Genomic DNA, 24,574 nt, shown 5'->3' on the forward strand with positions numbered 1-24,574 from the left:
GGCAGGGAAGCGCGAGTTCTCTTAGGTCTCCGTGCAGCAGGTAAGGTTCTCAGATTCCAGCTGCCCTCCTGCAAAGCTGCGGTGGCGTGTGAGAGTGGAGGGCGATCCTCCTCTGATTAGAGGGGAGTGGAGGAGGGTGGAGTGGGAGAGAAATGGACCCTGGACAGGCTCCACGGACACACATTGGCTTGGTTGGTGTCTGTACTCTTTCTATGCTGCTGCCTTTGGGAGCTTTTGAGCAAGGTAGTTGCGCCAGGCTTTTCTCCCCTTCTCACCCCTCCCCCATTTCTATAATGTGTTTAAAAAGAAGTGAATAACCTTCTAAAATAAGTTTAAAATCTTTTCCTGACTTTTCATTTGAGATGTCAAAGGATTAAATAAATGAAACTTTATTTGACTGGGGAGTTTACCCGAAGATTCAGCGACATCTCTGGTCTTTGGCCTTATTCTAATTCCATGGTGGTAATTACCCTTCGTTTCTTTAAGTGCAATAGATTTATTGCCTTAGAGACTATGCACAGTTTGATTGAATTATTCATTTTTTTCTTTGGTGTAGACTGCATCTGGGGACTCTGATGTGACGTGTAGATTTTTTTTTTTCAGGAACAAAGGGAATGTGGAAATGAAAGAGAGAGGGAGAGAGAGGCTGGCAGATGTAATGAGACGCGGTGAAGGTGTACGCAGACTGGCACTCCCACTCCTCCCTTCTGCTCTCACTGCAGCCCTGGGTAACTCGCAGGCTAACACAAACAGCTTTTCTCCCGCAGCCTGCCCTCTGTCACTGTAAGTACATCAGCCTTCTCTTATCAGCATGCAGATTCCAGCCACGCATTCCCCTAGCCACCGCTTTGCACCTTAGATAGCCGAAGCACATTTGAAAATTAACTTCCCTAAGCTAGGAAAGGCATGTCTGTAAAACTTATTTTTGATTTTTCTTGGAAAAAAGTTTATGCATTTTTGCCACTTTTCCCTACTTCCTTTGTGGCGGTGCTTTGCTGCTACTGTCGCTGTGGCTGTGGTCTTCCTAACAGGATGATGGACAAATGCAAGTGAAATTTAATGTAATTCTCCATCCATTTAAAGTCAAGGGACAACGCCTTGTTCTTTTGCAAAATAGCATCTTAAAGAATGCAAAGCATTATTCATAGTTTGCTGTTTTTGTTACTGAAACATGAGTTAGGACCTCTTTGAGGCAGTCCCAAGGGCACTGTTATTTGGGAATTGAGGTTATTGGGTTGCTCCAAACTTAAATGAAGTGCAATGGACTGCAGGAGTGTTGGTATGTTTGTTATCCCGTTTAAGGAAACCAATTGTGAAAACTTTTCTCCGTGCTGTAATTAAAGTTTTTAACTTCTTCCCTTTGGCTCTTACACTCACTTATTCTTCGTTTAAGTAAAAGTTCTCTCTCTTGGTGTTTTGGAGTGCATGTCATTTGTTTGTCCTGTTTACACAGTAGCTGTGAAACCCTTCCTGAAAGAAGTTAGCGACCTTAAGATGAAGTCATATAGGTCTGAATTATCCGCCTGGCTGGTGTAAGGAGACTTTCAAAGCAGGCATTAGAAGTTTCAACGGCCGCCGTGATTTTTGCGTGGGTGTTTTAAATATTAATTTCTCAAGCAGAATTAACTGCGTTGCCCTTCCCGAGTTCAGGGGGACCTCTCTCCAGGAACCGCGCGCGCCTTTCCTTTGCGAGTTCGCGCCTCTTCTCTGGAGGTGCGAGGCCAAACTTAGCAAAGCCGAGTTGCCTTTGCTGGTTGCGGTGCGCAGGGACACACGGACAGCGCAGAGGCAGCAGTAGCTCCGGGCAGGTAAGTCAGCCCCACCCGTCTGCTCTTTTTTCCCTCCCTTCCTCCCTCGTTCCCCGGAGCTCGGCGCCCGGGGTTATTGCGCCGCACAGAGATCCGATCCCCAGGGGGAAGTGAATTCGTGAGCCCCGGGATATGGTTGAGGGATCTGGGTGCCCTCCGCACCTCCGAGGACTTCTCGGAGCCAGAAGACTGGTACAGATCAGGTGTAGAGCTCAGCACTTAAACCCACTGCGGCGCTCTCCGCCTAGCTCTCTGCTTGGAATAGCCCGCGCCCCAGACCTGAGACGAAATCCTTAGCCAATACCCCCGCCCCCAGGGCCACGTGTCGACCGGTGCACCGTCTGAAGTGCGGCACTGAGACCCCAACTTTTAGTTTCTTTCCTTCGGGATCAGGGTTTCGTCCCGCTCCCGGTTTTGCCTTAACAATTTACTTTGGCACTAGTTTATTAGTTAAAAACTAAAGAAGGTTCCTGCCGCTCCTTTTCAGAAGGTTTGAAAGGGTTGGGTATAAGGGCCTTGGACGACAAAGACCTTGATGATGTCGTCTTTTCCTTCTTGCTTTCCGCCAGCGGCCTGCATCTGGTCTTCGGGGTCAGTCGTGTCTCTCAGAGCCCTGGGTACGGAGTTATTTTAAAGGGCCAACGCGCTGATATTTAGAAAACTAAACCTGTTTTCGCACTTGGAGGTACCCAGTCATGCCCCAGTGTTTTGGTTCCTGAGGTTTCACCTCTTTCGGTGGCCCTTCCCTGAGGAATCGGGCTTTGGGACCAACCCCCTGCTTTGCAGACTTACTGACAGGTCATTCGATTTTGACCTCTTTAGGCTTGGGAGAGTTTTTTTTTTTTTTTTTCCTTCCCTCAGTGGTTGAGTTCCAGGTCAGACAACCGAGTTCAAGGCTTAGGAATCCGGTGTTGGGCCATTCCAAGGGCTCGCGCGTGTGTACACACACACACACACACACACACACACACACACAGATCTGCGCTTGCCTCTTGGGCCTCAAGAGGTCAAGGGTCCCGCCCTTCAGTACTGGGAATCCGGGCCTATTAGGGGCTGACCTATTAGGGGCTGACCTATTAGGGGCTGACCTATTAGGGGCTGACTTGCAAGGTGTAGGGGAGTACTTTCTGCTAGCTTCTAGGTTTTGGGGACTGGAGGCAGACTTTCCAGCCTTGAATGGCGACGACGATGATATGGACACAAGGTTTGTTTGGACTCACTCTCCTCCTGACCAACAATCATCAAATCAGTTTAACTCATGGTCTGGAAACTCCCAATTCTCAAGCATCATATTTTCTATTGGGGCAGAAATATCTGACAATTCCTTCTGCCCCACTGATCCTAGGTGCTCCTCCCCACCCTTAGTTCTTTTTCTTTCTTTTATCTGGAATCCATGTGGAAGCAAACAGGGAGTACATTAAAAGGCCAATACATGATTGACATCCTAGCTTCTTCCATCTTTTGTGTTTGCTGTCTCCATGTTCTTGAAACTTAATGTAACAAAGATGGGACTTTCTCCTCTTTTATCACAATCCCTGGGAGGGCATCCTCATGTTGGCAATTTTAGATTGCCACAAAATTTTCGGATTTTTCTAGTTACCATTCCTGACCCATTTACCTGGTCAACAACTTCTTATACAAAGCCTCTGTTTATGATGTGTCTGAAAGTGGCCATCTCATATCAGTTTCCATAGTAAAAGCGTTTACAAATTTCTACAGGTTATACTGCACGTTGTATGTCTGAACCTCTCTCTAGCTTTTAATCTTGATGTAGTTTTTACTCTCCACCAATATATTTCTGGAATCTAGTGTATTTCTTTGGGCCTGGGTTAAGGCAGGCCAACCTCACCTTGTGCACAATACACTGTCTTTGGTTAGCTCTGTGCTACTTGCAAAGCTAGTTTTCTCACCTGTTTTATTCTGCATCTCAACTATCTGATACCACTATTAGTCCTGCCTTTCCTGATTCTCTGATTCTGCAGTTGTTGTTGTTTTGGCATAGAGAGAAAGTTTCAGGTCTCTGCTCTTTTAGGCTATTTTGTACCCTTCAAATCTTTAACCCATCCTACACATGACTCAATAATTTGTGTAGTATTTTTAGAGGGGGTTTATTTTATTAACATAATTTTCTATATTTGACTTGAACAATTTTATGTACTATCTTGGGTGACTTGAGATTCTTTCATCTTCTTGAAATTTTTCTCCAGATAGTTTCTTTTACAAAGTTGAGCATTATACATATACCACCCACTCAATTTTATGCAACTCTGATTTATCTATATAATAAGTGTGGAAATATTTTATTTATTGCTATAAAGGTGTAATTTTTCTTTGGTAGTTTACACATATCTGGTTATTTATAATAACTTTAATCCATAAACTCCATAATCTAAATGGTCTTCAGAACACTGCCACCTACGTAAGTTAGGAATCTGCTGTTAATAGCTTATTTTTTTCAATTTCTTCTCCTCTTTTAAAATAAGTTTCTCTTCCTTCATTTACTGAGATTCTACTAACGGGTGTTTTCATTATCTCTACTTTCTGTATCTCTTTCTTTTCTCTTTTGACCACTTCTTTCTTATTATTTATCCTAGTAGTAACCCTTCTTTCCTTCTTCCTGGTCTGCTTCAACACTTGTCTTTTCCCTTCTGTTTCTCCCATGACTCACTTTTGTGGTCTAGTTCTCAGTACTTCTCAACCTTCAACCCATATCTCTTTCTTTCACCTAACTTTTCCAAAGCATACGCTACCACCCCTGCATTTTTCTTTCTCTTTTGACTTCCTTACTCCTTCCACTTTGCTCCTTCCCCCTCCCCAGTTGCCTACCTTTTCCCCTTCGATGCAGTTTGCCATTCTTTTGACTCCTCCTCCTAGCCGCCCATCCCTAATAGTTCTCCTTTGGTCCTTCTGTCTTTAGCCTGCCTCTCTTTTACTAGTCCCTAATCCCTTCTGACCCTGACTCTCCCTCTTCTTTGTCCCCATTCCAGTTCTCTTCTAGTAGTCACTTTATCTGTCCAGGCTTTTTCTCTAAATCCAACCTCCGGTCTCACTGGTCTCTCTGCCCTCCTCTCTGCGGCTCTCTCTTGCCTCCCTCTCTCCCCTCCTTCTTCTTCCTCCAGCCCCCCCCCCTCCTCCCTCCCAGCTTCCCCGCCTGGCTCATTGCCTCCCTCGCCTCTTGTCTCATCTTGCCTGTGTTGTCTGGGAGGGGAGCCCTGCCTCCTCTCCCTCGCTCAGATCAATGCCCTGGCCACTCACTTTCTGATGTTGCACGACGGGAAATGCTTTGAATACTTACGACATGGCCGCTCACACTGATTGCCAAGATTGACAGCACTAACCATCGCCTTCACTTGTTTCAGGGGGGAAACCCCTAGTCACCCCGCTCCGCGCGCACCTCCTAGCACCCGGGCAGCAAACTTCTGCCGCTCAGCGCTCCCCCCTGCCCCGGGCGGGACACCCCCGCAGACTTGAGTTAACGGGCTGCGGGGCCGCAGCGCTGGGGGGGGGGGGGTTCTGCTCCCTTGCTCCCCAGCCTGTGCTAATTGACCTAGCATCGACTCCTCTTCCTTTAAAAGAATTTTTTTTTTTATTTGTATCTCCCTTTTCCTTTAATGCCTTTTACTCCCGCGGCGCAGCGCACAAGGAACCCTCCCGTGCGGTACCATCCTGGAGCCCGCCCAGGTAACCGGGACGGAGCGAGCGATCTAGAGAGCGAGGGAGGCAGAGCGAGAGCGCGCGGCCCGTTTGTGAGCTACCTGTTGGGGAGTGGGAGCGGGCAGGGGACAGGAACCTACGGCCGGGCCCCATCGCTGGCCCCCAACACCTTCCATTCCTGCCCTTCCGGGCAGTTCCAGGGTTAGTTTCTCTGAGCTGGGACTGAGGGGCTGGGCTAGGACTTGCGGGGGGAAGAGAGCCGAGCGAGCTGAGCGCTGAGAGGGCGCGGGTTGCCGGGAGCCGCGGCTGCCCAGCCGGGGCGGGTTTCCGTACTTGGCTGGGGAGGGGAGAGCCGGGAGGAGGAGCGGGAGGAGGGCACTCAGCGGGACCGACGCGGAGTGGGGGAGAGTAGGTAGAGAAAGGGGCCCGAGCGCCAGCCGCTCGCTGGTGGACGCGCGGATCCCCAGGATGCGTCTCCCTCTCGGAGAGTTGTGCCCTGTTCCGGAGGCGGTGACAGATCTGCGTGGCGGGCTTTTTTTTTTTTTTTTTTTTTGCCCTTCCCATCCACTCCGAGAAAACACATGTTGTAGCAGTAGATAACTGTGCGTAGAACACTAAGGCAAAAGGGCAGGGAGAGGGACAGACAACGCAACCTTTGACAACAGAAAGCTGTTATCGCCATCCTAAGTATTCGTCCGGAAATCTGTCTGTCCTCTCGGCCCACCTTATTCCTCCACCTCCGCCTCCCTGAATAGATATTCTAATCTATGTAACTGGGAATTATATGAAAAAGAAGTCAGGTGGCTTAGAGAATGAATTTTTAAGTCTCCGTGAAGTTTGAGGTAGGTATTTCATGGAAGTTCGCGCAAGTGTGTGATGGAGGAAGCTTGTGTGCCTGCTTGTGTAGTGTCCTCCCTCTCCCTCTCTCCCTCCCTCGCTCCCCCCACCCTCAGCTGAAGCGTGTGTGCTTCAAGGGTTCAGATGGGACTCCTGGGTGGTAATGGCGTTTTTTGCCCACAAGAGGGCAACATCCTGAGGGCTTTGTGAACTCTCTGGTTATCGCTGCAGGCTTGCTTGGGTTTAGAGAAAGTTACACCGAAACTTTCAAAGTGATATCACATCTTATTTCGTGATACTAAAAAAAGAAGACATATAAAAGACAGGAGAAAAAAAGAGAGAAACGAAGAAAAAAGTGGGAAAGAGAAAAGAGGCAGCCAGTCTACCCTGGGAGAGTTCTAGTCACACTGAGACTAGGGGGAGGGCTGTTTTAATTGTGGGTTTGGCCGACTGACGACTGGAGTGCCCTCCTCGGCTGTCTTAGTTGTAGCCGGAGGTCATGTAAATCGACCTTAAAAGAATGCATAAGCCATAAATTAAAATAAACCCTCACCCAAGGGCTGATCCATAAGTAGACAATATCCAACCTGGACAAAACGGGCTACCTTTACGAGCCGACCTAAACCGCATCCCCCCAAAGAATAGAGACTAAATGCAAAGTAAGTTTTCTAGCGAATATTTTGTTTTCTTGAAAAGTGTTGGGTTGATTCGCCGTGTGACTTTGATGCCGCAGTTTTCGGAGCGCTTCAGTGTTAGCTAGGCTGGGGGTGCGGGAGGTCGGGAGGACCCGCTGAGCTTCTGGGCTTCTTTACGCTACCCCCACCCCACCCCACCCGCGTTTTGGTTTGGAGACTTAGGCTATTTGTGGGGTTGACTCTGGCGGAGGTCCCGCTGGAGTCGAGGATCTCTGCCACACTCTCCGCCAGGGTGAAGTTTACTCTGAGGAGTTCATAAAGAAAACCCGGGTCGCTAGAAAAAAGCGTGCGCTCTTTCCTTTCACCCTCACCCCACTACCGCTCCGCTGCAACTTTCCTGGAACCGAGCGCGAGTAGTCTCCACGTTCCTCTGTTTCTCTTTCTTCCTCCCCCTACCCCATTATAGGACATTACTTTTAATGATCTTTTCAGGAATAAACACTCCGAACTCCAAGACAATCCGAAACCCAAGTACTAATCTGTGGTCCTCTTTGCCTAGACGCGAGGGCAGTGGTGCCTGGCCCGATGGGGGCGTGGGTGAGGGGGTCACCTAACTTAGTCCGCCGCAAGTTCGGCCTCGGAGTTGGTCTGCGGGGCGCACAGTTGTCTGCATGTTTCTTCTCCCGTTCCGCGTCCATGAGCCTGGCCCTCGCCCTCCGTCCTTCTCGGCTCCCTGCCCGGGCCCCGCTGCCCTCTCTGCAGCCCGGGCCGAGGTCCACTGCTCCGGGGCTCGGGGAGAGTGCTGTCACCCTCCCCGAGGCCCAGCTCCTCTAGCTGACTGTTCCCGGGGGATCTGCTTTCTTTTCTCCCTTAAAGGGCTGGGAGGGGAAGGAAAGGGGCTTGTGCAAAGGCTGCTGGGGTTGTGCTCCGGCGCCGGGAGGAGCGGCCCAGGGCTGCGGAGGACAGATAGCTCTGTGCCGGGCTGGTTCCTTGGCGCTTCGCGGAGACTTAAGATAAAAAGAAAATTGGTGTGTTCTGAGCAGATAAAAGGTGGTTGTTGCCAGCATATTTTGAATTTTGTTTAAGCTTTCTTATACTAAGTTTGAAAACATTTGTTTTGTATGAATTACCAGATATTGAATTGCTGTCCTATTTGGGGACTAAAAATAAGCCTTCGACTAGGCTGGCGGGACTAGACTGTTAGCAAGATGGGTTGTCCCGGACTGCTTGTGTCTGTGTGACCTCCTTTGAGGGCCGCGCTCGAAGTTTCGGTCTGGAGATGGCCTGAAGCCGTCCCTGGGCAAACTGGGCTGGACTCCTGACCTCCCGCAGCACTGTCAATGGGGCGCTTGGATGACGTCCTTGTCTCGGGCGCTAGTCTCGGTCGCGCACTCCTGAGGCTGGGCTTTTGGCCCTGACGGGGAGGCACCCTCAGCGACCCAGTAGAGTACGGACGAGAGAGTGCCCTCTTTCCCCCCCGCCCTGCAGGGTCTTCTCTCTCCTACTCTTTGTAGTCACATGCCTAGGTTTTTCCCGGGGTCCCGAGGAGAACAGACACAGCCCCGCCCAGTCTATTTCTAGGAGGTGGGTTTGTGAATAAAAAAGGTCAAGTGGTCGGGTCCGCGAGCTGGTCCATGGCGAGGGGGGACTGGACGGACACCTGGCAAGGCCCTCCCCGCCTGTTCCCTCCACCCTGGCAGACCTGCCTGCCTGCTGCTGGCCACCCTAGGCCACATTCTTGCTCTGAGTGTGAGAGGCGGTGGGAAAAGCAATCCTGAAGTAGGATCAGCGGGCGAAGCTGATCCCGCGATGGCATTTTGTTTTGAACAGTTGCTGGGGTTGACGTTTCCTCATAAGGTAAGGTGTCACTGGACAGTCGGCTGCCCAAATGCCACATGTATAATTAGCCTGCGCACTCAGCACCTAGTTCCTGAGGCCCATAGGCACGGACTTGGCCGATATGATCTACTGAGCTCCGCTCTGGGCTAAAGGATTCCGGAGGGATGGCCGAGCCGACCAGGACAGTCTCCCAAGGCCCTGGCAGGGAAGACTTTGACAGTGTAGCCTTGTCTTTGAGTTTTTTCTTTTCTTTTCTTCTTCTCTATTTTGTCTCTCGTTTTTCTCCTGAGGGAGAACTATTGGTTAAGGGGGTATCCGACATCAGCGGTAGGGTGCAGACTAGATGGGTAAGGGAGTCGCAGAAAAAATCTAGCAATATACTTATTCTCCACACTCCGTTCTGGGGGAGGGCTGCTAGTGCCTCTCTATCTGCTCTAACCTAGTAGGAACAGCCAGGCTTAGCATTGCATATCCTGTCTTGAGTAGGGACTTGAGGTTTACCATTTGGGGCTACACCTGTCTCTGTACTCCCTCCTGCTCCCACTCGCAGAGGTCTTAGCAAGTTAGAATCTGTGACCTGATTGAGGCTTTTGGTTCCTTCTTCAGGCCTAGCCACTTGGGGCTGCTAGTGATCCTGTGGGGGAGCCTGGAAAGTCGTGCTTGCTATCTGTCTCATTCTTGTTCAGCCTGGAGTTTTTAGGGGCAGCACCTTGTCCTCTCTGCTTGTTCAGATTGGTGCTTGAGCTTCCTACCTAGCTTCTGAGATTCTGGCCTTAGGTCAGCTTTAGCTTACAGTTCCTGGCAGAGACTAGATTTCTGCAGCCATGAACATGACCTTCCCTCTGTCACCCTGTGCAGTCACTGTGGAATTTAACACTCAGCATCAGGCACTTGCATCAGTCTCCCTCCTCCCTTGTTTCTAGGCCACTCAGTTATGGCTGATACCTACTAGAAGATTCTCTTTATTTCAAAACAAGCAAGTAAATGCACTAAATTTCTATAAGTTGAGAGGGACAGGGTTAGTTTTTCTATGGCAACAAGAATGTTCCTTTCTTGGTGGGAAGTGGGGACATGGTTTATTAAGTTTTATTTGCTTTCTATCAAACCAGTATAATATTTTCTTATAGCAGAAGAAAAGTTATAACTATTTTTTTCAATTCTTCAGTCCATGAATGTATTATCTATGTACTTTTGAGAGTATTTTTTCCTGAATAAATGTTTCTGAGCTCATGGGTAGGCAAAATGACATATGGATTTTTTTTCCTCTTACACTTTTGAAAACGTCTTATATCAAGAGACATGGTCCCTATTTTTTAAAACAAAACAAAGAAAAAGGAAACAATTTTTTTTTCAAACTTTGAAAGCAAATGTGAACCACACTTACTAAATACAGTTTATGACCAAAGGCAGTAAGTAACTAAGATCCAGACATTAAGTATAGGTCTCTTAATTCCTTAAGCAACCTGACATCCTCTGTTGCTTTTTTCATGTATTACTAGCACCTCCTTTCTTCTCTGTTTGTCCATGTCCATATTCATTTAGTTATGTTGGCAAGACTAGATAGCTTTTGGGTTATTATTTATCCTGTTTATTGCTGCTTTTATTTGTTGCATTTTTAAGTGGCTTTCTCTTGGTGTGTGTGTATATATATATATATATATATATATATATATATATATTAATATGTAAAAAATGAGTTTTACTGTGGAGCATTATACAAACTTATGCAATAATATATTCTGCAGCTACAACACTCTGAACAATATATCATGAAAATAAATGTACCAAGTATTATTACTGAAACAGTTTAAAGTACCTATACCTTCAACTGACTCTATGATGGATTTAGTAACTAAATACCTAGATGAAATGAGATTCAGTGGGAATATTAATTTTTCTATTGTACATTTTTTCACTGGTAGCAGAAAACAACAGATATTTTCTTTTTAAAGGAAAAGTATATATTCACAATATGTTAATATAATTGGCAAATCTTCCTTTTATTATACTTTAAAATATATTACTTTAAGCACATAAATTATAAATTTTGGTGGCATTATTGAGATTTTATGTCCATTTCTATTTGACTTCTTTTAGGAATTATTGAGTTATTTGTCACTGATCAAATTGTTATACATATCCATCTTATATTGAAAATATAAGTGATGTTTTAAACAATTCTCTTTCAATTAGCACAAAAGACTGGGCTAAATTTTCTTTTGTATATGACTTAATATATATTAGCTTTAACCTTTACTTTTAATATTTTTTATGGTTCTCAGTTTTGTTAGGTTATACATCTCTTTCCATGTTAGAAGGAATTATTTATTAGCAAGGGAATATGATTGTATATGTGAAATATGTATAATATATAATACATATATTTCCCCAGTATTTACAAACAGCTTTCTATGAAAGTATAAAATACAGTACAACTAAAATTTTGGTTGATCTGAGAGCTATTTGTTTAAATATAGTTTAGGGATGCATATATATCAATTGATGTTTTTGAAGTCAAGTGAAACATTCCATCAAGCTAATGTGTCTGAGAGTACCATATCAGGCACAGACAGGTACTAGAAATGATAAAACACAGATAACTTGCCGCAAGATGATTTGCAGATGGGATGTATTATTTGCTGTCATGAGGTTAGATGGGTCATATTACCATTTTAAAAATTTAATCTAGGTTATTTCAGAATTATCAAGTTATGTAGGTATATGGGATTTAATAAGAACAACAGATTTTATTATAGAATCCTGCTAAAAATGGACAAATCAACAAATACTGCTTTTTTAAAAGAAGAAATGGGCCATCTTTGGTTTGGATTGTTTAGCATTTAATAATATAACATTCCCTATTATTTTCTTTTTCTAACAAGGAAAATTAGGTTCTAGGACATTTTATGTCCTCATCCCATTTCCACATTTTCTACTGATTAAATACCACATTTCAAAATAGTCAAGTCAAGTAGAAAAAAAAAACAGCTGGTACTCCTGTAGAGTATGTGAAAAAGCAATTTTTATTAGATACAAGTACATTTTAAATGTGTAACTTTTTTTAAAATTTTGCTTGAAGGATATACGATCTTCAATTGTGATCTGAACATTGATTGTTAGGTGAGAGTTATCTCAGAAACTCTCCTCATTCTTTCATTATATATTCATTATTCATTCTTAGGAAGAGTGTTTGTATTTTCCTTGTTCTGTAGAAGAGGGTAAAAGCATTCCAGCTAATTATTTTGTTTAGACTTTTGGTCAAAGTAGAAATAGTTCAAATTTTGTATTATGGGTTTTGATAGATCTTTTAAAATTTTAAGTATCTGATTGTCATAGTTTGGATAAAAACATCAACTGGACAATATGGGTGAAGGTTGAAAAATGGAATATCATTTAAATCTACTGTAGACTCTCTCACCTCCAAAATAGGGTGCTGGTCTGTTTTTCCTCAAATCTGTGGTAGTCTCAAAAAAGGAAACATGAAACCCTAAAACCTCAGAGAAACAGTATTGATTTAATTCTTAACTGCAAATCCTTCATACCATTGCTCAAAATATCCAACTTTACACCAATATTAGCCATTCTTTTTATAGTGACACCATGCTTAGTAAAAAACTTCTAAGCACTGAGGTCAGGTGTTGAGATTGGATTCTAGTTTATTTTTTATGAATCAGATAAAGATTTCTGTGCATGAGACCATATGTGAAGATGAGAGAACAAGAACATTTCCATATCAAAGGCAATATATCTGAGGCTGCATAGTAATTAAAATGCAGTGGTTTGGACTCTGTGCACTAGCACTTAAGCAGAGCATTGCTGGGACCTTGTGCATCATGCAGGCGGTTGCCTCTTGCATACTTCTTGAAATACACTTATAATTTTGTACAAACGTTTATGCCAGTCCACACTTTTCTGTGGATAATTTGTATTTCATCCAAACCATTCAAAGTAGAAGTTATTTTTTGAGCTACCCCCTCATTATGGCTTTTGTGCATCAACTATTTTTATTCTAGTTGTTTGTATTTCCTTTTACCAGAATGATGGCTTGTTTATATTCAGAATCTCTTCTTGCTCCTCTAAGACCCCTAATATATCATTCATTTTACTATTCACTAAAAAAACTTTCATCTTTAGGAAAGATGTGAGTTATTTTCTGAGGTTAATTGTAGATGCTGTAATCTATTATAAACTAATAAACCACATTAAAAATCAACTTCCTAGTTATTTCTACTTTATAATCATAATATATTTAGTGATCCTTGCTAACTTAACATAGTACATAATATTGGAAAAAATTCCTTTTTAAAATCTTGAAAAAAAATTATGAAATGTTTCTTTTTTACTTTTTAACGGCATGAAAATGTGCAGTGGCATTCTCTTTTATGATACTTTAAGTGAAAAGCAATAATTTGAAACTATAGAAATCTTTATATTTACCTAAAGGGTTATTTCTTTACATTTATGAAGAGATGTTGATTTTATTTGTAAAGAACCAAGTTAATATATTAACCTATAATCATAATCACTGTGAGGATAGAACAGTGAAATAAAAAAATCTAACAATTGGTACTCTAATGTATGTACTTTAGAAAATTTTGCATCTTTGTTAACCGTCTTGAATTTGCTGCCCTGTAATTTTCTGGATTTTCTATTTCCGTATTTGTTTCTGTCTACCAACATTATGCTGTGGTATGTGTGGCAAGGGATTCACTGGTGTGTTTTATTTACTAAGCTCCCATAGTCTATAAAGATTTTTAAAGATTTCTCTGAATTAAAGCACCATATATTGAAGCCTAGTGTGATATTATGAAATCTTTTAAGAATTTTGTAAATTTTAACTCTTTGGGATCAAATTACTTAAGTGTATTGATTTGATGCTTTTCAATGATGATGTGTAAAAATAGGCATAATAAATATGAGATAAATGCATTATATGATGTGCACATTAGAGTATGTGCAAACATTCTGTATTCTCTCATTTCCATTTCTTTCTTGATGTCTTCCTTCTCCATAATCTTATAAGATAACTCTTCAAATGATCTTGGTTCCTATGACCTTCAATAATTTGTTATTTCTAATTATTGTGAAGAGACAAATCAAAAAATTTTCTGTTTTTAATATATTCATTCAAATGCAAAAAGGAACTCTAGTACTATTTGTGGTTTTGACTTTGCTGAGCATAATATCTGCTTCTTTGAAAAGTAGTTCTTTAAAAGCAGTCAAAGAAAATTAAAGATGCTTTCCTTTCAAGACTACACAAGTTCAATGTATGGAAAAAACAAAATGCAACACTAAAAACAAAAACAAAAACTGAGGAGCATAGGTTTTAAATAGAAGCCATTCTCAGGCTTGGTTGCAAATGGTTCCTTTTATACTTTACAAACAGATCATTGGGTAATGTGATTGAGCTGTTATTAAGTTCTAGGCATCCTGAAGGGCACTTTGAAACCATGAGTCTTTACTTTTTCAGGATTTTTCTCTTCTGTCGAAGATTTTAGTATTTGGTAGGTGAGGAAACTTAGGTGAAGTTGTTTTGACTCTAGGCAAGTCTTTGGTACAATGGTAAGAATGCTCTTAATCTTGGAAAGATTTGTTCATTGTTCTTTCTTGGGAAGGAATATCAAAGGGTATGTAGTTATTTTCTTAGAAATAATCTCAAGCTATCCCCATGAAATTGAGCTTTCTATGTATGAGAAGTCAGATTTCTCCCCCCAATATATATATATACTCTAATCCCTAAGCCTCCGTTTATCTAGAAAATAGGAGCAGTAATAATATCTACCTTAGAGAATTATTGTGAACATTAAATACGAAGAATATAAACCACTAAAGTCAGGGGATTGGCATAAAATAAATATTTAAGATATGTTTTCTATTACTGTTGAACTGGTACTAAGAATTACATATCTGGCTCCTTATTTCCTACATACTTGCTATGGAATATTTGGCAACTTACATAACCTGATTCATTTTCTCTTATGTAAAATAGAGAGAGCAATACAAGTTCTTTTTTTTTCTTTCCTAGGAAGAAGAATTCATCTGTATTCTAGAAGACTTGGGATAAGAGTCCCAAGTGACTAAATATAGAGTTTTGAAGTACAGCTTCTAAAATTTCATAAAACTCCAATTCTAAAGACTGGAAGAGATTTTGAAAGGTCATTTCATCTGTCATCCTCCAGATAGTATTGATCATCCTTTCTCCATTTGAATTAATTAAGAAGCTCTCTTTATTTTAAATGCCTACAAAGAAGGATTCTTTTATAACCTTCTTTGGTTATGTATATAAATGATTAGCATCAGGAAGTTCTTTCTGTCAAGTACACACATTTCAATCTGTTTTTTCTTGCTTTCATTTTAAGGAAAAAATAGAAATAGGCATTTTTCTTTGAGTGATAGACCTGCGTGTGCAAAGACCAAATTAGACTTCTGATTTTTAGTTTTTGAATTTTTCCTTTTATATCTTATTTCCTGAACTAGTTGTAGGATCTTGGATAAATTGTGTCACATCTTCAAGTTTCATTGACTCATCTTAAAAATGGGATAGCGAAAGAATTTATAACATGGTTGTTAGGAAGATTAAGTCTGAAGATACTAAATACAAAAGTGTATAGAATAGAAATTGACAATAGTTGTATGATCAGTACTGGAACCATGGCATGAGAAGGCCCTTAATTCTCATGTATTTTATAGAGCTTCCCAATTTTTTAAAGTGCTTTCATATTCATTGCCTCATTCAATAAAAGGTATGCAGGGTAGATAAACTTACCAGTCATACTGTCTGACTTCCTACTTGATATGAATAAACGTTTCAATTGGGTTTTGCTTCAGGATATTATTTGCTCCAAACAAAGCTTGTATGTCATAAATTAGGACTGTTTTTTTTCCTAGTCTTCTTATTTTCCAGTCTCTTCCATAGAATGTCAGTGCTGATTTATTTTATCTTCATGCTTACTTCCAGAGCCAACCCATTTCTGTATTTCCCATACACTAATGTAAATGAATAATATCATGCTGAGTCAGAGCATTAAACATTGGTTCTACATGTCTGATTAATAAAAAATAGAAAATGATTTGTTTTATCTAATACATGTGACTAATTTGATAAGCAATAATCTTTTAACATGTGGGGTTCATGAGGGAGTATTAATTAAAGGATCCTTCATGGTGAAAAGGTTGGGAACCACTAGATTACATAATTTCAAAGATGAAAATACATGGTCTTAAGAAAGGAGGTATGAATTTGGGTGATTCTAGTGTGTTAATTACTATAATGGAGATATGTGTAAGAGCAGAAGAACCTATGGCAGAGAAAGTTTCTGGTAGGAGGTGGTCTTTTTTAAAAAAAATATTTTCAGTTGTAGATGAGCACAATATCTTTATATTATTTATTTATTTTTATGTGGTGCTGAGGATCAAACCCTGTGCCTCACACATAAGAGGCAAGCACTCTACCACTGAGCTACAACCCCAGCCCAGGAGGTAGTCTTTGATCTGTGATTTAAAAGATGATTGGGGCAGGCTTCTGGTAATATCTTAAACATTTGATAGCATTACTTACTATTCTATAAGTCTGATAGTGACTCATCTCCTAGTTATGTCTTTGTGACTTCTAGAAAGGCCATATCTTGTGAATGTGATATGACTATAGGCCAGCAGCTTGACCAGTGATTTTTCTTAGCTCAGTTTTGTGGTAAAGGGACATTGTGAGTATATTTTAAGGTACAAAGAAGTCTTTCAAATTATTGTTTCCTTTCAAATTTGTCAAGTAGGTATGAAAATTAAAACAGGTGGCTTATTAACTAATGATTCAGGTCTATGTGTTAACAAAATCTTGTATCAGCAGTGTAATACACTTGTATTTTTTTTCTTTTTATGTTGACAAGTATAGGGTTAGAGAAAGAACTATATCTGGAAAAATTTCAGTTCAGGGAATTATTCGTTGCAGATATTTAGGTGTCTCATATTTATAATTAAGTTTTTCTAACTTTAAAGTTGACATATTTTATAATTTTTAAAATTGAGGGATACTATGAAAATAATACTCAGTGATTTGAAAACTTTTGGGGAATAAATGCAAATTATTATTATATAATGATGATGATGAAACAGTAGTAGAAAAGCAGTAGCAGCAACAACCTCTTTCTACTCCTGAAAACTTTCAAATAGGGATGCTACATTCACTCATTAGTTTTATAATCTCAAAAGTCATGTTTTCTGGCTTTTTGAAACCCTTTCCTCTGAGCCCATGAATCTTCTTCTGTTTTTCATTTGTAACTTATTTGGTGTTTAGTAACTTGTTTCTCCAAATTAAACTCATTTATTGAGGTTTTGCAACCTAAATGAGGTTGTGACAATCACTTTCTGAAAGAGCCCAGTGGTCAGAGAGGCTAGAGAAACAATGGCTATAGTTTCCAATGGCCTTCACCTGTTGTTTTCTTCACCACTGCTTTGGCATCTGAAGAATTGAATTACTGATAATGCCATGAAAAAAAAAATGATAAAATCTCTACCTTAAAAAGAAAGGCCCTGGACTGGGATTGTGGCTCAGCAGAATGGTGCTTGCCTAGCATGTGGGTTCGATTTTCAGCACCACATACAAATAATAAAAAAAAAACAAACACAAAGGTTTATTGACAGCTAAATATTAAAAAAAATGCCCTGAAGGGCTGAGGTTGTGGCTCAGTGGTAGAGTGCTTGCCTAGCAATGTGACACACTGGGTTCAATCCTCAGCACCACATTAAAATAGATAAATAAATAAAAAGGCTTGTGTCTGTCTACAACTAAAAATATATATATTTTTTTAATGCCCTGAAACTTAGTAAAGGGGGGAAATATAATTGAAATTTCTGGAGAACTATTTAAAACAATCTCTTTAGTAATATTAAACTACTTATGATGCTTTTAAGGACATTTTCCTTTAAAATTTTCAGTTGAGCTCTTTAATGAGAAACAAAAACCCAACAAAAAAGAAATAAATTGAGATAATGTGGCAGCTAAAGAAAGTTTAAATAACTTGGACATAGAATATATATTAGTTAACTGAGTCAATTCAGGGACCCTTATGTGTGGTGTGGCAGGGAAGGAATGAAAAATGCCTTAACTTTTAATTATGACACCTTGGGCCTGTTTCCAAAGCACTCATCATAATTAGTTATGTCTTAGTTGTAAAATTTTGTGTTTAATTTCTTTGTTATATCCACATGGAAAGCTCCTTAATGTGATAAAGAGCTGGGAATAGGAGATACAGAAAAATATATTCTTTCACATTTTGAGTTTGTTTATTTTTTGCATTTTCTTGGCACCACTTTTACATCTTTAGATTGGTATTCTTCCTTTTTGATATGTGCATAAACTAGTTTCTGTAATTAAGATGCCAATATAATAGGACATTTGTGTCAAAATCCTTTACATTTTACAAGGCTATGATGATGATGATGATGATGATGATGTGTGTGTGTGTGTGTGTGTGTGTGTGTGTGTGTGTGTTTTGCTGATTTAGCAAATTTATTTCTGAGATAATTTAAAAATAAAATTAATGATTTTATTAAATTTAGTAATAAGGGCATTAGATGTTTATTCTAAATTGTCCCAAATGAGGCCTCTATTTATGTATATTCCTAAAGCATCCTAAAAGTAAATATCTTTGATAATTAACATATTTTTTTTTCAGTGCAGGACATGGAAGCACTGTATCTGGTATCCCACCCTGCTTGATTGGAGCGTATGTAGGGAACATTTTAGTACCAAGATTAAAGGGGCAGAACTTAGGATATTCAAGGAGAGAAGAAAATAGAGATCTTAGGTGGTTTGGAAAGTCAAAGTGCAACTGGAGAAAATTGTTGATAAGGTTGGGTGTGAAAAAATTCCTCTGGAAAGACAATTTTAACACTTATTTGGGAAAACGTAGGACAGAATTGTGGTCCTCAGACTTTTGGATAGAGCATATATATGTGCATATTTATTTAAAATTGTAGACAGTTACTCCTGTGGTAATATGTGCTATAAATCATTCATATGTAGATATTAGAAAGAGATATAGATGAAATGAATATTTTAAAACTAAACCATGTAATAGAACATGCTTTGTTATTTTAAAAAACTTGATTTAGCACTGTTTTGATGAAGTGATTTAAAGATCTGGGTGTAGGGGCTGGGGTTGCAGCTCAGTGGAGAGAACTTCCCTAGCACATGTGAGTCAGTGGGTTCCATACTCAGCACCACATAAAAATAAGTGTTGTGTCTCTCTACAACTAAAAATATTAAAAAGAAACTGGTTCTAAGTTCAATTTACTTTGCTACATGCTTTTAAAATTGCTGCCACAGAAGGAAACAATAGATCCAAATGAAAATATTACATCATTGATTATACTTATTAAATTGTGTTACTCATTTTTAAATCCCATACACAACATATGCAAAGAACTTTGTTAAAATTTGGATAGTAAATTTCCACCTTCTTAATGAGGATCTGTTTTTGCCAATGAGGTTGAAGGCATATGTAGCCTTTTCATATTTTAATAAAGGGACTGAAAAGCCACTGAAATTATTTGGAACAGCATTAAACAGGTTAGATTATTCTGTTGCCAATTTTTAAATTTGTAAACAGATAAGAATTTTTGTAGGTAACAGACTTAGAATTTTGGTAACAAAATCACGCTGATGGAATGTTTCCAAACATGTGTTTTCAAAATATTCTTTCATAGCATGAATCTGTTTTCAAAAGCATTTACTTTCTCATTTGATAAAATATCACCTTTACCTTGATGAGACAGATTGTTTGTTTGATTGCTTGTATGTATATATGTATCTAATTACCTATTGGAATGTCTATCTATTCTCTCTATATATGCAATTCATGTACTTAGCATCAGACATATCTTTTATTCTAGTCATCCCATTAAAAAGTTCAGCATAGTTGTTACATTAGTTTTTTTTTTTCTTGGTATTTTGTCCTAAACTATGGAAACTTTGCTATTGCCATAAGAAAAGCAGTGAAACCTCTGGGTAGTATAAACAATTCTCATGGATACTTCCCATCTCTTTTCAAAGTATTTTAAAGATTTTACTGTGTTCTACAGATATATTTTTAAGAGTAATTCTGTGATTGTGTAACACTGGGCTTTAACATTTTGCTGCAATTGCTTGGCTATGAATGATTCAGTTATTGGGTCTCATGGTACTATCTTTATAATCTTATCTCTTTTTCCCTCTTTAGTTCAGCTAGTGTAACTACTTCACCAGTGGTTACTCTTAAAAAAGAAACTTATTGTTGAGATTGTATCTTCTCTGGTACTTATTGTAGTGTCGTATTCAAAAGTAGCACTTCACTTAACAGATATGGCAAACCAAGGCACGGTTAAGAAATACTACGTTGATTCATCTGAAAAGCAAGATGTAATGTGTTTTCTTTCTGGAAATCTTCATTAATTTTTTTCTCTGTGTCTTTCAACCTTATTTGTGACAGTGGTTGCTGCACAATACCAGAAGACATTATTCACATTGTATCCTGGGTAAATGGTCACTCCAGAGTTGTATATTGAGCAGCTCTGATTTTTAATTAAGGGAATGTATTTAAATTTATTGCCATATTGTTAGCTGTGTAATATTGTGTTTACTGTGCATTATTGTGCTGTGTACTACTGTGTATGATACTGTGTATTTTTGCTAGCCTTTTGATAGCAGCAGAAAGAACTAGTCTTAAAACAGCATGTAGCTTTTCATCTTTTATAAAGATGAAACTGAACTCTCAGAAGAGGGTTCTCAACCTTTAACATTAAATTTGGTGAAATTATTTTTAAAATATTGGATTGAGTTTTAAATGATTTTAAACATTATTGGTAAATTTCAGTTATTTGTTTGTTTGTTTATTTATTTTGCAGTGTTGGGAGGTTGAACCCAGGGCATTGTGCATGTGAGGCAAAAATTGTACTACTAAGGTACATCCCCAGCCCTAGCAATTTAAATTTATATCTCTGTGCTTAGTTTTTAGATGTCTTGCTGATTATAAATGCTTTATATTCTTATTATTTAACATCACAAAGTACAATAGGGCAAGGTACACTCTTAATGACACTAGATATAAGTCTATATCTCAAATTGTCCCTTGATAATTAAAAAAACACTTAGTTTGTTTTTGTCAGATTTGCTTGAATCATCACTATTTCTGTTCTGTAGTGTGGCTACTAAAGAGTTCCTAATAGTAGTATGAGTGTCAGATTGGTCACAGTCCTGTTACCAAGACTTACATTATTAAAATTATCCTCAAACTTGTTTCTTTGTAAGAATCTTTTTAAACTATGAGACATTTTTTATGATTAATTTAATTAAAAACTAGATAATAATACCTACAATGAATCTCCCTTCTTTTTGTAGAATGTTTCTAATTTAGGATGTTAGATATATTGACCTAGAGTGTCAATCTGTATTTAAATTCAAGGATTAGTTTCTTTACTTTCTGAATAAATAAATATACTCCTCTTTATTTATATAGACTACTTAAAGGATGATGACACCCACTTACAAGACCACTGTAATGGAAACATACATAAGAAAGAGAGGGGGCATGATGATTTAGGAGGAAAAGCATGGTCTCCAGAGCATACTCTTTTGGAATAAGATTCCCTCAGAATAATGTAGCCATCAATGGAAACCTGGGTCAGAAAGTGGAACTATAGATTTATGAGTATTGGAGTTTAAAAAATAGTAGTGTGGCATTTTTACAGGGGTCTGATATGAGAAAGGAAAAAAGGTTTAACCTATCTTTAATTATTTAAGTCAAAGAAATTTGAGTAATTTTGTTGGTGTGAAGGGATCTTAAAAGGTTTTATAGTTAAGTGTATTTATCATGCTTCAGGAGAGGGGACCAAGTAGAGGATCAACATTCCCCTGAATGTCTGCGGCTCTTTGTTGCTTCTACACTCATTCTTCCTTGGTTTTAGATAGAATCAGAGCAGACATTGGGAAAGGTAAGGCAGCAATTAGGGATGGCTATAGGCAAATATTGTCAATAGCACTGTTTCTTCTCTCCTTCCCCCCACCCCCTTCTCTAACTTTTTGGTATACTTCTTGGGATGTTCAGTATAGTAGCAAAAACCCCATTTGGGAGTTTTACCTCTGCCAATGAATTTTGAGTTACTTTGGCTGTATCACTTTTCTCTAGGAATACATCATTGGCAGACTGGGAAATCTGATGATCTCTGAAGAGGTTTTGGCTCTTACATCCTGCTCATTCCCTTTTTGGGATAGTGCTGTATGCAGCACACAGAACCTTCACTGCAGTTCCTTATTCTATATAACAACCTTGATCACTATGTCCACTGTACCTTCTTATGGCCCAATGTTGGCAACCTAATTTAATATATGAATTCATGAAGGTGGACTCATGAGCAAAAACTGAAATATTTCTAAGTTTTTAACTTTTCCAGACAACTTTCTTTCTTTTTTAGTTGTTGATGGACTTTTATTTTCACTTATTTGTATGTGGTGCTGAGAATTGAACCCAGTGCCTCATGCATGCTAGGCAAGCATGCTACCATTGAGCCACAACCCCAGCCCACAGACAATTTTCTACAAAGTACATTTCCACAGTGTGATCCTGGACAGGGCTTTTGCTTTCTGACCCAAAGTGTCTAATCCAGAAAAGAAGGGAATTGGGAGGGCTGTGTCTGTGAGGGAGGTTGGGCTGGATGCAATAGGCAGGGTGTTGGGATGTGGCCATCGATTCATTGCATGTGTTTGGCGAGGCTGGCAGCAGTGGCCAGTGCCAGGCTTTTTGAGTTTGGTTTCTGTCACCCAATGAGTTGGCTGACTTTGGAGTCTGCCAGTTAACCTTTTCAGAATCTTAGAGTACAACTAGCACTCAAGATGATGAGGATAAACGAATTTTTAGGAATTAAAAAAAAGAACCCACCTGTTTTCATTACCCATTTTCTCCCATCATCCCAGATGTAACACACATATATAAATATAAATTAAGCAATAAATATACCACTTAGGATAACTTTGAAATAATACTTGAATATTTATTATGTTTGCAGAATTGAAAACTTGGTACTTAATAGGTTAAGTATTTGCTTTTTTTCCACTGTATTTTTGAAGCATCTAATAAGTAAACAGATTTCAGTCTTTCTCATTTTCTTTTTTGTACTCATTTATTGCCACAGAGGGGGCTACTGTTGAGTAACTAAATGGGTACATATCAGCAAACATATATTGAGCAGCTACCACATACCACACATATTTCTGTGTACTTTCATGAGATAGAGTTAATAATAGGCCAGTATCATAGTTTTTGAGAGATTTGAATAAACTAATATACTTGGAAGAATGCCTGATATATTGTAAGCTCTCATTAAACACTAGTGATTATCATTTTATTATTTATTTCATGCATCTCTGGAAGTATCTATCATTATCTCTGCTTTATAGAAACAGAAATTGAAGGTTGGAAAGGAAAAATGGCTTACCCAAGATCACATTGCCATTAAGGGGCAAAACCATAATCTAGATATAAATGTCCTGGCTTAAAGTCTCATGGTATTTCTTCCATACAATGTAGCTGCTCCTAATGGGCAAGTAAATCAGGAGATTTCTCCCAGATAATCTATGAACTAAGTTAATCAGGAGTTTGGATAATGAGGATAATCAGAAGTTGAACAATTTTTTTTTTGTGTGTGTGTGTTACTGACTTTCAGTGGGTGTGGTTATTGAATTGGTTATCACTTTTGTTAACACTGCATGATATTAATTGAAACTCTTGTATATCAGAACCATGTCCTTTCTTTGCATGGTTCTGATCTCAAGTTTACACAGTTCCTATGTCATGGTTTCATTTGAGTTATTACAGAATCATACAAAGTGAGGTCATGGATCCAATATTCACTTGTTTCAGATAACATGGTATGGTGCAAAGCAAGAACTTCACATGCATATACTGAAATTCTCAAATTCTCTTTCCTTTGGGCCGGTTAGATGGTTGTTTTCATTTGATGGCCCATTATCTTTTTTCTCTCAAAGAGTCTTCTGCTCTGCTAAGAAAGAGTACTATGTTACATAATTAAGTTCTTTGAAGGTCATTAATAATTGGCTCTTTGCATAAAATGCACAGCATATCTGACATTTGTTGTATCCAGTAGTAGATCTCTTTTTGGATTTAGACAGAAACACTTGTTTTCATTTCTTTAATCTCTCCCAACCTCCCATTACATGTCTAAGCTTTCTGAATGAATACATTTCTTTCTATCTGATTCAGCAATGTACAAAGCCAAAGAGACCAGTTATCTCTCAGTTGTCATTTTATTATATGAAAAGTGATATATTATAGTATACACTGTGCATTTCTTTTTAGTATAGATGCTCAAATTCTTTTTAAGCACTTAGTAATCATCTCAACTTGATGGCTATTGCATAGATATCAATTTTAGAGCAAGGTAATATTTAATATACCTTGCTTAATTATGAAGCTTTGAATCTCCTCTTGACCCAAAAGTTTAAAATACTCTTTTCCCTTAAATCTTTATTGCCTTCCCCCTTCAAATTGTTTTAAAACCTGTTCTTACTATTCTTTGTCAGGTATTCTGAAGAATAGAAATCCTGTGCTCACTCTAATTTTATTTCTCTTACCTGTGTAATGCTGGAGAGTTAGTTTAGGGTTAACTCAGCTTGTGCTTAAGAGATACTCCACTACTTTCTAGCAATGTGAAATTGGGCTTGCTACTTTAATCTTTTCAGGTCTCAGTTTCCTTATCTTTAAAATATTAGCTACTTTTCTCATGGTTGTTTTAAGGATTAAAGGAGTAAAT

General features: G+C 39.2%; 1 protein-coding gene across 5 annotated transcripts in view; it reads left to right on the forward strand.

The window, feature by feature from the left end:
• Positions 1 to 757: 757 nt before the first annotated feature.
• Positions 758 to 24,574, forward strand: part of Sox6 (SRY-box transcription factor 6) — a 577,529-nt gene continuing 553,712 nt past the window's right edge. The window contains exon 1 of one of the 5 annotated variants that reach the window (XM_071616371.1): positions 758 to 783. The gene's annotated coding sequence lies outside the window, so the exon portion shown is untranslated. Of the gene's footprint in view, positions 784 to 6,283; positions 6,305 to 6,789; positions 6,959 to 7,808; positions 7,985 to 8,768; positions 8,792 to 24,574 lie in introns of those variants that run through there. The other 4 variants (XM_071616370.1, XM_071616368.1, XM_071616369.1 and 1 more) reach the window with 4 other exon arrangements.

The sequence above is a fragment of the Marmota flaviventris genome, chromosome 9 (assembly GCF_047511675.1).
Source record: "Marmota flaviventris isolate mMarFla1 chromosome 9, mMarFla1.hap1, whole genome shotgun sequence".
NCBI classification, from domain to species: Eukaryota; Metazoa; Chordata; class Mammalia; order Rodentia; family Sciuridae; genus Marmota; species Marmota flaviventris.